Genomic DNA, 6,803 nt, shown 5'->3' on the forward strand with positions numbered 1-6,803 from the left:
TAAATGCAGTGCGGCTACGTTTCCATCAACATCCTATATCAAGAATTCTGACTCTGGCTCCAGCGTTAGCGAACTATATAACCCTGACTAGAACAGTGACTGGCATATAGTAGGCACTCAGACATTTGTTCAAGGAATTAACTTGTTAAGCTGCTCCAAATCTTGGTTACTTTCTTAAACAGCCTGGAAAAATAACTTCTATTCTCTCAATTGCAGAAAATTTTCATGAGGATCAAATGAAATAATAAAATGTGATAGTATTTTGTATTTATAAGTATAATCAAGTTAAAAAAAGACAGTAAACCACCCTATAAAACATAGCCTAATACTTTACTGTAATCTTCAAATCATTACGTGAAATTTTATATCCAATGATATAAAATTAAACACACTTTGCAATTTGGCTCTGACCCTCAACACCTCATATCTGAGAGGATAGCAAGAGCTTAACAGACCTGTCTATATTCTTTTACCCACTTGAGTCCTTCCTACCTTACTTTACAGAATAATTTTGCTCAAGGATAATTTCCATCGTCATATCCTATGCATAGTAGCTGCTGTTGTCCTACCCTATCCTGAATTGATAAACCATTTCAAAAAAAAATCATAGTTTCTGTAATAAAGCCAAGCCAATCTCCTTATAAAGCCTAGATTAAATTTTTTTTGTCTGCTTTGGAGTCATTAGTACATAAACGTTAAGAGATTATTCCAAGAAAGAGGCTGTTAAGTCAGTAAGCAAGATTTGAAGCAGAGGGCAGCACTCGCCAGAACCAGTTACCTGCTCCTCTGGCAAAGAGCAGAGGAAGAGCTTCAGTTCTAGCTCAAATCATATGTACTTGTCTACATCTTATTTGAAATTTTCCATTCAATGTTTGCATCTAAGTTACTTCCACAAAGTTTGTGAATTTAGGATTGAATGGAAGGATAATAGAGTTGATAGAAACTTTCTTTGACTCTGTGGTCTACTTTCTGTCCTCAGCTGTTTGGGAAACTGGTTGTCAGTGATTCCCATTCCCCTTAAATTTACTCAAATTTTAATTCTAATTAAACGTGTAATTTTCCTGTAATATATTTTAGTCCTTAAAGGAATACATTAAAAACACTTGGGAGATATGAATCTCAGTTGTACCCACTCTATAATATCTGCTTTTTTCTTCTCTTTTGGATTTCTCTTTCTGCCTACAAACATTTTCAGACTCCTTTGTCTTGGAAAAAAATTTTGTTGATCTTTCTCTTCCTATTCAAATTCCATTCTATTTTTTTCTTTCCCTCCCCTGCAAAATTCTCAAATGATTGCTTTAAATACTCACTACCTTGATTCCACATCACCCGTTCATTTCCTAACCCCTAGACCTGGATTCAGTCCTCTACTGTATTATATTTTTTAAAGTCAACAATTACCTTGTAATTACCTCATTCAGTATACACTACCATCTTTATTTACCTTGAATTCACTGGAAAATGGCCAGCCTGCTGTCTCCCAAACAATACCTTGCCCATTCCCACCTCAGTTTATGCTCATAGAGTAAATAATTTACTCTCCTCTTTTTTAGTCTGTGTTGCATGGCTTGTGGGATCTTATTTCCCCAACCATGGATTGAACCTATGACCCCCGGAGTGGAAGCACAGAGTCCTAACCACTGGACCGCCAGGGAAGTCCCATATTCTTCTCTGCTTAAAACTTTTCCATGTGGCAAAGCACAGCTGTAGGTATGCGGGCTTTCTTTATGGTATTTTGTCCACTCAATCTAATCTATAATGACTGCTCTGTCTGAGTGATTCTCCCCCAGCCATGATCATCAGACACACTTAAGAAATATTTTAATAAAAAATGCATAAGCACAAATTTTACTCCAGGCCTAACAGTTTAAAATTTCTAGCGGGGAGCTTTACATGGTCTGTTTTTCAAAAACTCATCAGGAAGATTCTAAAATATATGTATAACTGGTTGAAAACTATTGATTATGCCTGAATTCCATATGGTTTTTTCTAAACACTGGCCACTTAGGAACTAGGTACTGAGTAGACATTGATTGGTTATTTATCTAGTCCATCTTCTTTGTTATAATTCTTTCATGTATACTTTTCAATAATCTAATTATCAAACTTATTTTGATAGTATACTTTCATCTATACCTTTTGATAGTGTCTTGGATTATATTAACTTTTGGTAGAGAGCTAATTTTAAGGCCTTTTAAGATCCATATTGAACTTAGATCTGTATAGAAATATCAATAATGTGGTATCATATTCAATTATTGTCTGCACTGAAGTATGCCTAATCCTTATACTGGTTCATGAAGTGTTTGCCTTTTCATTTACATGACTGATTCCTCTCAAAAATAGGAAGTATAGAGGTTTTCCCTTATACCAGATTTTCAGTAATTTGATGAATATAACTCATAAATAACAAGAAGTAGTCTTTTCACCATTTGGAGTAATATATCCAAAGTGAAAATCATTTCTATATCCTTAAAATAGTTATTTTGTATATTATTACAATAGTTATTGAAGCTGAAATTCCAATACTTTGGCCACCTGATGCAAAGAACTGACTCATTTGAAAAGACCCTGATGATGGGAAAGATTGAAGGCGGGAAGAGAAGGGGACAACAGAGGATGAGATGGCTGGATGGCATCACCGACTCAATGGACATGAGTTTGAGTGAACTCCAGGAGTTGGTGATGGACAGGGAGGCCTGGTGTGCTGCAGTCCATGGGGTCACAAACAGTCAAACACGACTGAGTGACTGAACTGAACTGACAATACTTATTAATTCGAGAGCTAAGTAAACTCTTTTATAGAGTTGTTGTATAGCATCAAAGAAATAAAACAGAATGATTGATGTTGTGCTACACATACTCATTATTTTAAAAAACTATGACCAGTGTTAGTTTGTTCGATATATTCAGTCTAAATCAAGTTTAACTAGAGAGAATAGGGTTCCCTGAAATATTTCTTGTTGTTAAAGGATAGCATCTGATTTTTTGGTTGCTGTTATGATATAATCATAAAAAACTTTACAGAAAGCCAATTTTCCAATAAATATTAAGACCCCAAACATACCTTATTTCCCTAATCTTTGTTAATATACATACTTACTTTTATGACTTTTGAATTCCTTCTTTAAATCAAACATACATGTTATGTACCATGATCGGAACCTCACTAGGACAAAGTAAACACATAACAGTGGAAACAAAGACATTCTTTTCATTGTAGATTTAATCTCTTAAAATATTTGTTTTGCTTGACTTCATTTCTTATGACTATTTCAGTGTGTTTTTATAGTCCCTATACTTATAATTTTGATTTTTGGTTTTTGTTGTACTGCCCTGGGTCTTCGTTGCTACGCACAGGCTTCCTCTAGTTGTGGAGAGTAGGGCTAGTTGCATGGACTTATTGTGATGACTTCTCTTGTTGAGGCATGCAGGCTTTAAGCGTGGTCTCAGTAGTTGTGCATGGGCTTAGTTGCTCTGTGGTGTGTGGAATCTTCTGGACTAGGGATTGAACTCCTGTCCTCTGCATTGGCAGGTGGATTCTTATCTACTGTGCCATCAGGGAAGTCCCATATATTTATAATTTTTAATAGCCATATCTATTCCATATATTCTTCTTTTTTAGGGGGGGCACACCGTGGGGCTTATGGGATCTTAGTTCTCGGTCAGGGATCCAACCCATGACCCCTACTGCAGAAAAGCAGAGTCCAGTTCTCCTGGGTTCCCTTACCCTACTGCTCTCCACCCGGGTGCCCTTTCCCAATAAAATCTCTTGCTTTGTCAGCAGATGTGTCTCCTCGGACAATTCATTTCCGAGTGTTAGACAAGAGCCCAGTTTCTGGCCCTGGAAGAGGCCGCCTTCCTGCAACAAATGGCGACTCTGGCAGGGACTCTTCTTCGCTGAGACTGACATCCTGACCACTGAGGGTACTCAGGGGCCAGCTTGCCTGCCAATGGACCAGACCCAGCGGCCGCAACTGGGACCCTTTTGTCTCTGGTCTCCTCCTGACGCAGACAACTGGCCAAAGCGCCCCAAACGGTAAGGAACAAGAGACTTTATTGACCTCTCTCCCCTTCCCTCTCTCTTTCCTCTCCTTAACCCTTGCTATCCTTCCCTGTTTTTCTAGTCCCCTGGTCCTGGACGCAGGAATCTGGTTGAAGGGCCCTCAGCCTGAGCTGAGGATTGGAGACTGATCACCTCCTCTCGGCAGAGAACTTGAATTCTGGTTCTGGTCTGGTCTGATTTCTGGTAGGGCCGAATTCCAGTCCTTCCTTCTCTGGAGGCCCAGGGAAAAGTCCCATAACGCCTGGGCATCTGTAGGTGGCAGGAGACGTCTGTAAGGCCACTCCTTTCACCCCTCCTCTCCCGGGTCCTCCCCCTTCTTCTTTCAACCTGGCTTCCTTTCCTCCCTTGAAACTTTGATGTTAGTACTTAGATTCTTGTATTTAAGGGCTTCCCTGGTGGTGCAGAGGTTAAAACATCTGCCTGCAATGTGGGAGACCTGGGCCTGATCCCTGGGTCTGATCCCTGGGTCGGCAAGATCCCCTGGAGAAGGAAATGGCAACCCACTCCAGTATTCTTGCCTAGAGAATCGCATGGATGGAGGAGCTTGGTGGGCCACAGTCCACGGGTCGCAAAGAGTTGGACACGACTGAGCGACTTCACTTTTACTTTAACCACTGGACCGCCAGGGAATTCCCTTGCTATTCCATGTATTTCTAAGTCATTTTTTGCTTACGCATTCACTGTATTGTTGGGTTATCTTCAATGTAAAATTCTAATTAGGAACATCTTTGAAAAACTTTTTTTGTGGGAAAATTCCTGTAAATGAAAATATCACATCAAAAGATATGAAAGTTATCACTTAAATTGCAAAGGAGATAACATCACTTCCTTCTTAGAACCAATCATCACCAGCTTCCTAGAATAAAATCTAAATTCTTTACAAAACAACACATGATCTAGCTTTGGTGATCTCTCCACCCCAGTCTGGTACGACACACTCCTGCTCATTCTTCTCTAGCCTCACTGAGTTATTTACTTTCCCTTAAATATTTCAAGCTCTTCCCTAGATCAAGATAGTGGCTCTTGCTCAACTTGTCATATGACTGTTTCTGTTATCTTTCAGATATGAGTAAAAAAATACCCAAATTTATACTTGCTGATGTATAGCTAAATGAATAAACTCTTAAATGAGCTAAACTGGTAATGTATTTTCTTATTTACAAGACCTAGAAAATCCATATTTAATGTTTTTGTCTTTTAAACCTCACAAATCTCTAGTAGACACAGATAATTACTAAGTAATGAATTCTCATAAAGAATTTTCAAGTGCGAAAGAATATAAAGTAAAATGAAAGGGAAAACTCTCAGCCCTCCACCCCACCCCCCTCGACCTCTCACATCCTCCCTCACCCTTGCTTGCCCTCCAAGTTCCTTGGCTTGGGTGGAACCCCTGTTAATACTATATCAATCCAGTAATCCTTAAACGGTACTGGGCACAAGATTCATGTGGGTTGATTGTTATGCAGAGTCTAGAATTCAGTCACCAGAGACTGATTCAATAGGTCTAATATGTAGTTCAGTAGAAGATCTTCTATGGTCTAATAGATCAGATCTTATATGAAGTCTAAGAATATGTATTTTAACATGTACTCTAGGTTCTTTAGGTGATTTTCATATAAATAGATGATGATGCTTTCAGAAACTTTTTAAAAACTCATTTAACATATGAATAATGTCTATAATTTATATTTTAAAGAAATCATGCTTTATATATTGTTCTGAAAGTTTCATTTAAAATATATTATGGACCCCTTTCCATGACAATGTTCACAGATCTATCTCTGTTTTAATAGCTGGTTATTATTCCACTGTATGTTTGAAGAGTAGAGTGTAGGCAGATAAGCATGTAGATAATTATTTGGGTTGTTTCCATTTTATCTCTTTCTCTTATCAACAGTGTTGAATACATTCATTTAGTCCTGTTGTATGAATCATTCTATAGGATAACATCCTAGAATTAGAATTGCTGAGCCAAAAAGAGAGTCACATTTTCAATTTTGGGTAAAATTGAGCAATTTTTGTGTTGTTTTGATATTTTTGATGTTATACATCAATTATGTTTCACACATTATTTTAATTAAGCATAATATATCATCATTTTCATTGTTAATCTATGCCTTCTCCCATTCCTGTAGATTTCCAGATATCTAACCAAATTCTTGGCCTTGACATACTGCCTTGTTCTGACTTCAAGCTTGTGTACAAAGCCTGCTTCAGGAGTTGATTCAGACCCCTGCTCTAAATTTATGGCCCAATTTTCTGTAATTTCTCAGGGCTAGCTGTTTCCACACCTTCCTTGCACTCACTGCTATGTCATGATTCTTTAAGTCCACACCCTAGCCCAGGACTCCATAAAGCAGTTCTACCCACATCCTTCTCACCTACTCCTACATATATGGAACAATAACAAACTATGTAAATAATTTGTAGTTACATGCTGACTGTGTAGTGTAGGCTCTAAGGAGAGAATGAAGTCCATTTGAACTAGAGAAGTCAGGAAAGAAATTTTAAAATACTCTTTGTGTTTTCATATTTTGTTTATGACCATTGAAGAAGTTCCGTTTTAAAAAGGGAGTAGGGATCAAGAGGCATGATTTCAGCTAGGCCCTGAAAGATGACTGAGATCCATATAGACAGAGATCTAAATCGCAGAGAAGAAAGCAAACAAGGCAAAAATAACAACAACAAAAAACAACCACCACAAACAGAAGTAAGATATTTCTGATACAACCGCTTG

Source organism: Capricornis sumatraensis, chromosome 18, assembly GCF_032405125.1.
Source record: "Capricornis sumatraensis isolate serow.1 chromosome 18, serow.2, whole genome shotgun sequence".
NCBI lineage: Eukaryota > Metazoa > Chordata > Mammalia > Artiodactyla > Bovidae > Capricornis > Capricornis sumatraensis.